Raw genomic sequence first — 10,865 nt, 5'->3', positions numbered from 1 at the left:
GAAGGAAGAAGGAACAGGATGAGGAAAGGAAGAAAGAGGGAGATATTCAGGAAAAGAGGGAAGAAGGAAGAAGTGAAGAAAAGGAAGGAGGAGGTGAAGGACAGGAAGGAGAAAGGAGAGAGGGTGAAGGAAGGGTGAGGGGGAAGGGGGTGGGGGTCCCATATGCAGTTTCCATCATTGATTGGTTGTCATATTTGCTCTACACTCGTAGGTACACAAGCCCCTAGTGTGTGTAAAGAGAGTGTGTGTAGGTGTGGGAAGGTGTGTGTAAGTGTAGAAGGGTGTGTGTAAGTGTGGGAGGGTGTGTGTAGGTGTGGGAAGGTGTGTAGAAGGGTGTGTGTAGGTGTGGGAGGGTGTGTGTGTCGGTGTGGGAAGGTGTGTGTAAGTGTAGAAGGGTGTGTGTAAGTGTAGAAGGGTGTGTGTAGGTGTGGGAGGGTGTGTAGTTGTGGGAAGGTGTATGTAGTTGTGAGAAGGTGTGTGTAGGCGTAGGAAGGTGTGGGTAGGTGTAGGAATGTGTGTGTACGTGTAGGAAGGTGTGTGTAGGTGTGGGAAGGTGTGTGTAGGTTTGAGGGGATGTAGGTGTAGGAAGGTGGGAAGGTGTGTTTGTAGGTTTGAGGGGATGTAGGTGTGGGATGGTGTTCGTAGGTATGGGAAGTTGTGTGTAGGTGTGGGAAGGTGTGTGTAAGTGTATGAAGGTGTGTGTAGGCGTAGGAAGGTGTGGTTAGGTGTGTTAGGGGTCTAGCTGTGGAAGGGTGTTAGGCATCATCACACAGAATTTATGCCCATTTCACCTTAACTTGGCCCAGTGTTTCATCCTTTTGTAGCTGATTTCACGTAGTTTGGTGGCAACAGAGAAGAAAGTGCTGTGGCTCTACATCCTTTCCATAGCACTTTTTCGTGACCAGCATCCTATCCTAGTGTTAATATGGTGTTACAGCTCAGCGTTGAAGATGGAGAGATGGCAATTTCAGGCCAAGTTAGAGTAAGAAGATTATAGTGTCAACAAAAATAACAATGCTCACTGCTACTCAGACTATATATTTACTCTCCCTACCTTTACATGGACACCCCCCCCCCCACATCCTTGTATGATCTCTTAACCACTTCAGTCCGTTGATGTATTTTTCACTTTATTCATACTGCCTTCAGACAGTTGTATCAAGCTTAGTCCAGGTGTAAAAAGGGGTTAATGAAATCCATATCTAACATCTCTACTTCGAAATGTCTCCTAAACTGAATAAAAATATTGGTGGTAGCAGTAATGAAATAAAGAATACGTCACCAGACTGCAGGGAGTAAAGAAATTTTCATGAGAAAGTAATGGCAGTGTGTTTGTCAAATATGAATGGCTCTGAGAAAACTCGGGTCAGAAGGATTGAAAACGCAAGTCACAGGTTGAGTCAAACTTCCCAATCCAAAAGTTTATCCAGATCAAAGAGTAAGAAACGCACCAAGCGAAAACCTTGGTGCAGTTAATCCCTTCAGTACCATGACGTATTTACGTACGCAAATATATATATATATATATATATATATATATATATTATATATATATATATACTGTATATTATGTTTGGAGAGAGAGAGAGAGAGAGAGAGAGAGAGAGAGAGAGAGAGAGAGAGAGAGAGAGAGAGAGAGAGACCCCAACTGTACATCCATCTGACAAAGCTGATGTAGTGTCATATGAATGTGAACCCAGTAGGCTGCAGGTTGAAGCTGTCCTCCTATTGCAGTCCACCATCCTCCTCTTGGGGATAGGGAAGGAGCTGAGGGACGTTTATATAACCAGGCAGCTTCACTGGCAGGTTATATCAGTGCCACCTCCTGAAGGCATCCCCCCCCCTCCCGATTACCAGGCTTTCTATGGCACCTGGAAAAGTCAGACACGTGGCCCGATATTTAGTGGCAGTCAATATGTCGACGTCGGTGGTGGCGGCATTCCATCCCAGGCCGATAATACTGTGCCTCGCCTCACACCACCGCCACATTCACGCCCACTAATATACCGGAGGAAATGAAAAATGTGTGTGTGTGTGTGTGTGTGTGTGTGTGTGTGTGTGTGTGTGTGTGTGTGTGTGTGTGTGTGTGTGTGTGTGTGTGTGTCGTTGCGTGCGCACGTGTCCTTGCTTGCACGCGTTTGAGAAGCTGAGAATGTATAAAAGTTTCAATTATACATACTATTTTCTCGTTTAATATTTAATCATCACACGGGGACATTGAACAGCAGCAAATTTACGTTTTTCAAAATACAATAAATACGCAACTTTTATCAAACTTTGCAACAGATGCTTTAACAAACTTTGCAACACGTGTGTCTTTTTCACGTGCCTCATTTTGCAACATGAACACCAAGCACATTAATACAGTATAACCCCTTCAGACCAATTATGTGATTTTTTTTTATTCGTTTTGCTCTTAGACGATTTTATTCAGGGTTGTAATAGTGAAGGGGTTAATGAAGGCTATATCTAACTCTTCCATTTTGCAATTTCTCGTTCTGAATAAAATCTCTTAGAAATAAAAAGATTAAAATGAAAATGAACGTAAGTGGATTTAAGAGTTTGCTCCTCAGACGTATTTTTCTTTTCATTTCTTTTTGTCTGTATCAGTCTGTCGATCTGTTTCTATCTATCCATATCTATCGGTTTATCTACCTGTCTGTCTATCTTTCGTTTTTTCTTTCATTTTTCTTCCTTTCTTCATTTACCCTTCGCTGCAAGAGGTCTCCCTAAAATCTAAATAAAATCGTAGAGGTAGAAACAGTAAGATAAAAAATGACGTCACCGAATAAAGGGGTCACGGTAGTAGCCAATAAATAAATAAATAAATAAATAAATAAAGCGCCAAGGTTAGTAACAATAGATGAATTTTTTTTCTTTAGTCCATCTAGCATTTTTCTCTCTCCCCTTTTTTTTTTTTACTATTTTATTTAGCATATTTAACATTTTTTTCCTCTCTCCATTTCAGGTAAATTGGAGTCTGCAGTGGCTTGATAAGTATGAGTCTTGCTGTTCTTCCGTGATAAGTATGAGTCTTGCTGTTCTTCCGTGATAAGTATGAGTCTTGCTGTTCTTCTGTGATAAGTATGAGTCTTGCTGTTCTTCCGTGATAAGTATGAGTCTTGCTGTTCTTCCGTGATAAGTATGAGTCTTGCTGTTCTTCCGTGATAAGTATGAGTCTTGCTGTTCTTCCGTGATAAGTATGAGTCTTGCTGTTCTTCATTGATAAGTATTAGTCTTGCTGTTCTTCCGTGATAAGTATGAGTCTTGCTGTTCTTCCGTGATAAGTATGAGTCTTGCTGTTCTTCCGTGATAAGTATGAGTCTTGCTGTTCTTCCTTGATAAGTGTGAGTCTTGCTGTTCTTCATTGATAAGTATGAGTCTTGCTGTTCTTCTGTGTTAAGTATGATTTTTGCTTATTTTTTTAGTTCATTTTTTTCTCTTGTAATTTTGTGTTTTTGTATTTTCTTATTTTTGGTTAACAAGGACATTTTTTGAAAAGTTCCTCAATTCATTTTTAGATTTTGTTTTGTTCATTGTTAATTGTAAAGGAGAGGAGAAGGATGTTGTTATTCTTTTTTTTATCGTTGTTATTGTTGAGGAAATTGGTATATGAATTCCGTTTTTTCTGATGTGTTTGTGGTTGCTTTGGACATATATTCAATACTTGGTTTATTCTTGTCAGACTGATGCCTTGTAATAAATTCATGTGTTTTCTTAGTTGTGTGTGTGTGTGTGTGTGTGTGTGTGTGTGTGTGTGTGTGTGTGTGTGTGTGTGTGCTGCAGTGGTGGTATTGTGAAGGGGAAGGGAGAATCCAGTCTTTTAGCTAGATTGGAAAATTTCTCTCTCTCTCTCTCTCTCTCTCTCTCTCTCTCTCTCTCACACACACACACACACACACACACACACACACACACACACACACACACACACACGGTGGTGGTAGGGTGAGAGTGGCAGTGTTTGTTTATATCTGCGTGGCGTCCCGGTTGCCATAGCGACCCTGCCCCAGGCCATCCCATCGGCTCTAGGTCATCACTTACTTGCCTCGTGTCTGCCTACCAGCTTATCCTGCCTGTCTGCCTACCAGCTTATCCTTCCTTTGTCTGTCTGCCTACCAGCTTATCCTGCCTTTGTCTGTCTGTCTGCCCACCAGCTTATCCTGCCTGCCTGTCTGTCTGTCTGCGTACCAACTTATCCTGCCTGTCTGTCTGTCTGCCTACCAGCTTATCCTGCGTGTCTGCCTGCCTACCAGCTTATCCTGCCTGTCTGCCTGCCAGCTTATCCTGCCTATCTGTCTGCGTACCAGCTTATACTGCCTATCTGTCTTCCTACCAGCTTGTCCTGCCTGTCTCTCTGTCTGCCTACCAGCTTATCCTGCCTGTCTGTCTGCGCACCAGCTTATCCTGCTTGTCTGTCTGTCTTCCTACCAGCTTATCCTGCCTGTCTGTCTGCCTACCAGCTTATCCTTCCCGTCTGTCTGCCCACCAGCTTATCCTGCTTGTCTGCCTACCAGCTTATGTATCCTGCCTGTCTGTCTGTCTGCCTACCAGCTTATCCTGTCTGCCTATTATCCTGTCCTGCCTCCCTCCCTCCCACTGCCTCTCTCCCTTCCTCTCTCCCTCTTCCGCTTGCTCCTCCTACTGCTTGCCTCCCTCCCTTCCTCCCCTGCCTGCCTACCTACCTGCCTACCTACCTACCTACCTACCTACCTACCTACCTACCTACCTACCTACCTACCTTTCTACTTCCCTTCCTTCCTACCTACCTACCTACCTTCCATCCAACCTACCTACTTACCTACCTGCGTTTTATTCAGCCAGTTAAAGTGCCTGCCTACGTGTGCGTGCAGTGGTAAAATGATGCTTCTCTCTCTCTCTCTCTCTCTCTCTCTCTCAATCTGTGTGTGTGTGTGTGTGTGTGTGTGTGTGTGTGTGTGTGTGTGTGTGTGTGTGTGTGTGTGTGCGCGCGCGCCTCAGAAACAAAAAAATTCGCCCTCCCATTCCAAATCCAAGGTGAAGGGGTAGTGGTAAGGGGGGGGTCAGGGGGTCAGGGGTCAAATAGCCTATGAGGGGCTGCTAATTGGCTCGTTGTGGTAGTTAAGGGGTAGTTACCTGGTTGGGATAAAGGGGGGAGGAGAGATGGAGGAAAGGACGGGGGATGGAGGGAAGCAGGAAAGGAAGGGAGATAGAGGGAAAGAGGAAAGGAGGAGAGATGACTGGATGGGGAGAAGTGGAAGGGGAGAAACGGAGAGAATGGAGGAAGGGATGAAGGAAAGGTGAGATGGCTGGGTGTTAAATTGGGAAGGGAGTGCGATGAAGGACTGAAGGAAGAGGAACGGAGATGGAGAGAAGGAAAGGAGGGAAGGGATGGAGAGGAGAGATGGAAAGATAGGAGTATAGAGGATAGACGGAATGATGGATGGGTGGAGAGAGAGAGAGAGAGAGGGAGGTAGGGAGGGAGGAGGCTGGTGAATCAGAGGGTATCATCATTCTTTCCTTCTTTATTTTTTCATTCCCTCTTCCTTCCTTCTTCTGTCATCTTCATAATTATTCTTCCCTCTTCCGCTTCCCTATTTACTCCACACGTTTTTTTTTTTTTTTTCGATTCGTATTTTCATTTATCATCTCTTCTTCCATCCCCCCTCCTTCTTCCTCCTCCTTTCTGCCTTCCTTCCTCCTTCGCTTCGTTTTCCTTTTGTTTTCTCTCGTCCATATTTCCTTCTTTCCCTTCCCCTCGTTCCTTCTCCATATTCACGTCTTCATTCCTCTTCCTCTCCTCTCCCCTCCTCTCCTTTCCTCTCCTTCTGTCCTTCTCTCCCTCCTTCACCGGCCATCCCTCCTTCCGATACCATCATCCCTTCCTTCTTTATTGGACACGCGCAATACTAGGTCCTCCTTCTCTCCTCCTTCCCTCCATTCTCTCCCTCCTCCCTCCTTCCCTGTATTCTCCCGCCTTCCGTCCATTCTCTCCATCCTCTCGCTTTGCTTCCATTCTCTCCTTCCTTCATCCTTCCCTCTATTCTCTCCCTCCTTCATCCTGCCCTCCATTTTCTCCTTCATCTTTCCCTCCCTCAGTTCTCTCCGTACCTCCTCTCTATTCTCTCCATCCTTCCTCCATTCTCTCCTTCCTCTCTCCTTCCCTCCATTCTCCCTTCCCCTCTCCTTCCCTCCATTCCCTCATCCCCTCTCCTTCCCTCCATTCTCTCCTTCCCCTCTCCTTTCTTCTATCCTCTTCTTTCTCCCTCTTTCGCTCCATTCTCTCATTCTTCATTCCTTACATTCTCTCCTCCCTTCCGTCCATTTTCTCACCACTTCCCTCCATGCTCTACCTGTTCCTCCTTCCACACATTCTCCCTTTCCATCCTTCTTCCCTCCACTCGCCTCCATTTACCGCCACTCTCTGTTACCCCTGTTCTCTCCCTCTCTCTCACCTTTGCTTTCCTCTCTTCCGTTACTTCCTTTAATCTCCAACTCTTTCACCTTCCTTCCCTCCTTCCTTCCCATAAGTAGTTAGAAGAGTGACCTGATGCGTAAATGGACGGGAATTTGATCGCAGGCTGGGGCAGGGAGCAGTTTAAATATTTGAATTTCGTTAAGCAGTTCAAATCCAAGTGTCATAGATTTTTTTTTATGGACAGAGGACACCTTTAATCTAGTGTACGTTTTTTTTTTCCCCCTCTCTGTTCGTCTTCTGTTTAAAATAAAATAAAAAAAATGGCCCTGTATCGATCTTCCACAACTCCCACCGATATGTCAAAAATACACCCCCACCACTTCCACCACCACACCAGCCCTGCACAAGACAGCCCCAGCACGCATTCAGTATGGACGGTGAATAATGAAGCGGTGACGAAGGGCGTGCGTAGGTGGACTGCTAGGCCTTAGGAAACTTATTATCAGGTCAATATAAATTACCGAACAACACAGATTCGGATTAAAAAAGAAAAAAAAAGTTCAGATTGGACAGGAACGCGAGGCCCGAATTTTGACCTTTTGTGACCTTGATCTTTGATTTTCCCTACCAAAATCGAAACTTTTTATCATCCATGCAAAACAACTTATATGCCAAGTTCGATCAACAGCGAGTCCGGCAGTCAAGAGATAACACCGCCTCGTGAACTTTGACCATGTGGCGTGATATTGACCTCTGATCGATCAATACCATATATATATATATATATATATATATATATATATATATATATATATATATATATATATATATATATATATATATAACTTTTTCCCCACACACATAAGATTTGATTTTTTTTTTTCCTATTTGTACCAAGCATTTATTAGATATTTTTTTAACATATTTAAATAAGGTAGATAATACGAGATACAAACATTGAAATTAACTCCATCACAACAGCGCCAAAAGAAAAAAAAAAAATCCTGTTTGTGTTTCACTGTTATCTTGTCTCTTTTCCTTTTCTCTCTGCCTTTTTTTTTTCCTCTCTCTCTCTCTCTCTCTCTCTCTCTCTCACTCCCTCCCCGCATTATCTCCATCGCCCTCTCTCTCTTTCTCTCTCTCTCTCTCTCTCTCTCTCTCTCTCTCTCTCTCTCTCTCTCTCTCTCTCTCTCTCTCTCTCTCTCAGTAATTCCCTTTCAGCCTTCGGATCCCTAGGCTTAGAGGTGAGCCGTTGTGATCACCCATCGTCCGGCTGTCAGTAGGTCTCTCTGTCTGTAAGTAGGTCTAGGGTGTAAGTAGGTCTGGTGTAAGTATGTATGTCTAGAATCTAAGCATGAATGTATTTTGTAAGTATGTCACAAGTGTAAGTATGTCTCAAGTGTATGCCTAGGATGAAAGTACAGTATGTCTGGAGTGTATGTATGTCTGATGTGTTAAGTATGTCCGAAATGTATGCCTGGAGTGTATGTCTAGTGTGTGTCTGGAGTGTATGTCTAATCTGTAAGTCTGTCTAGAGTGTATATCTGGTATGTAAGTATGTCTGGGATGTAAGTGTGTTTAATGTGTAAGTCTAGAGTGTATGTCTGGTATGTGTAAGTCTCTGTAGAGTGTAAGGATGTCTGGAATGTACTCGTATGACTGGTGCGTTAGTATGTCAGGAGTGTAAGTATGTCTGGGGTAACTCTGGGTATGTTTAGGCTGTAGTTATATTTGGTTTTTGTATATCTTTGTATGTTTGCCTTCTTATGATTTTGTCTGAGTCTTGGGATCAGCTACATGTCTACAAAAATGTCTACAGAAGTGACTCTAATCTACCCTTTCTTCTTCTTCTCTCCCTTCTCTTCCCCTATCCCCACTCCCCCTCTTTTCTCCCCTCTTCTCCCCACTTTTCTCTTCCCGTGCTTCCTTTCCTCCCATCCCTTTTTTCCTCCCCTCCCATCTTTACTCTTCTTTTTTCCCTTTCCTCTATTCCTTCTCCTACCATCTCTTCACCCCTTCTCCGTCTCCTCTCCTCTCACCTCTCTTTTCTTCCCCTCGCCTACTTCCCTCTCTCCCCTCTTTCCTCTCCGCTCCTTCCCTCTCTACTTCTGTCTTCGCCTCTCCTTTCTTCTCCCATCCTCTCACCATTCTCTGTCTTCCTTCACCTCCATTCCCCGTTCCTCTCCTCTCCTCTCCTCTCCTCTCTCCACCCTCCTATCTTCCCTTCCCCATCTTCTGGAACATTGACAAGCCAGATTAACAGAGGGTGTAATCGATTGTGCTGGGAATTGCAGTGTCAGGGAATTAATATCGTAGTCTCCCTTTAAACTGTTCTATCCCACTTACTCTTATTTTCATTTTACGATCTTTTTCCCTCTACGATCATTTCACTTTGCGATGTTTTCACTACTACGATATTAACATTCTAAGGTCTTTTTTCACTCTACCATATTCTCACTCGACTATCTTCTTCACGATACGATATTCTCACTGTACTATCTTCTCCATTTTACGATATTTTCACGTATAATCTTGCTCTGCGATCTTTCCCACAGAATTGCTATTCTCGCGGTATGCAAACTGTACGATCTTTCCTGCCTTACGATATTTCCACCGTACAGTATTATTTCCACTGACGATATTCTCACTTTACGATATTACCACTTTACAATCTTCCCAGTTCGCAATTTTTTCTGTTCGCAATTTTTTTCTGATATTATCCCTTCCCACCGTCGAGTATTTCCGTGTATCTCACTGTGCGATCTTTCCCAAATTCCTTTATTCCCACTTTACGATATTCTCACCTTACGTTATTCTCTTACGATCTTACACCGTTTCCACTTACGGCATTTTCTCACCCTACTATCTTTTCCCGGCATCACCCGCGTTTTTCCTAGGTACGTGTTTTTTTTTTTTTTTTTTTGCCTGATGGTTGCATAAGCGGCAATTAGAAGGGGGTTTTCAGAGGACAGGCCGTTCTCTCTCCCTCTCGCTCTCTGGTGTGTGTGTGTGTGTGTGTGTGTGTGTGTGTGTGTGTGTGTGTGTGTGTTCAGTGAATGAAAGTAGTGATTTTTTACGTATGGATTAATATGTCACACACACACACACACACACACACACACACATATATATATATATATATATATATATATATATATATATATATATATATATATATATATATATATACATATATATATATATTATATATATATATATATATATATATATATATATATATACATATATATATATATATTATATATATATATTATATATATATATATTATATATATATATATATATATATATATATATATATATATATATATATATATATATATATAAGGATATTTACCTATGTTCTGTATCTCATGTTTGCGTGTATGCCATCCCTCGGTCCGCTTGTTTGTCTGTTTATTTGTATCAATGTTTATTCGCTTGATTAGTAGCGTTTGGCAATGTTTGCAATGCCTGACATGCGTGTTTGTTACTTTGTGTGTGTGTGTGTGTGTGCATTTTGTAGTGTATGTAAACATATGCATTTTTGTTACTGAAGTTTTTTCTTGGTGAGTCTGTAGTGTGTGTGTGTGTGTGTGTGTGTGTGTGTGTGTGTGTGTGTGTGTGTATCAGAGAGAGAGGAAGAGAGAGTACGTGCTAGGGTAGGGTAGGCCTGACCAAATAACGTAGTGTGTTATTGATTGCAACCCACACCTTCCCCGCCTCAACCAACTCACCCATATCCTCTCACTAATTTCCCAGTCTATTCTTTCCTTCACAAAAAGATGTATAGTTTTTTTGGGGGGCTAATTCACCTTCCAGTTCATTTTTAATTATTTTATTCGTGCTACCTTTAGACCGTTTTACTAAGCTTAAGATTTTTATTTTTATTATTATTTTTTTTTTGAGGTTTTTGATGGCTTTATTAAACCACTCCAGTTCAAAAAAAAATATCTGTCTGTGTGTGAATAATATCCCTTAGAGACTGCAACAGTAAAATGAAAAAATGCGTCATGGTAGTGTTGGGGTTAAGAATATCCATCTCTTCATATTTCAAACCTCTCTCTCCTTTACCAAATAAAATCGTCCCCAGATACTAAGGGTAAATAGTAAAGTAGGTCGCCAGACTGAAAGGGAATATTTAATACTAGAGTGTATTTATACCACTTTATTAATATCACAGTGTAGTAATACCAGTATCTCAATATTGTAGTGTTTTATTCCACGATCTATTACTCTCACAGTCTTTTGGTACCATAACTATAAATACAGCCGTCTATCTGTACCACAAGCTATTATTACCACAGTCTATCAGTACCACAAGCTATTATTACCACAGTCTGTCAGTACCACAATCTATTACTACCACAGTCTATCAGTACCACAGTTTACTACTACCACAGTCTATCAGTACCACAGGCTACTACTACCACAGTCTATCAGTACCACAGGCTATTACTACCACAGT

Source organism: Coenobita brevimanus, chromosome 68, assembly GCF_032717465.1.
Source record: "Coenobita brevimanus isolate Jiangsu-jjx chromosome 68, ASM3271746v2, whole genome shotgun sequence".
In the NCBI taxonomy this organism is placed as follows: Eukaryota; Metazoa; Arthropoda; class Malacostraca; order Decapoda; family Coenobitidae; genus Coenobita; species Coenobita brevimanus.
This window is presented reverse-complemented; position numbering follows the sequence as displayed.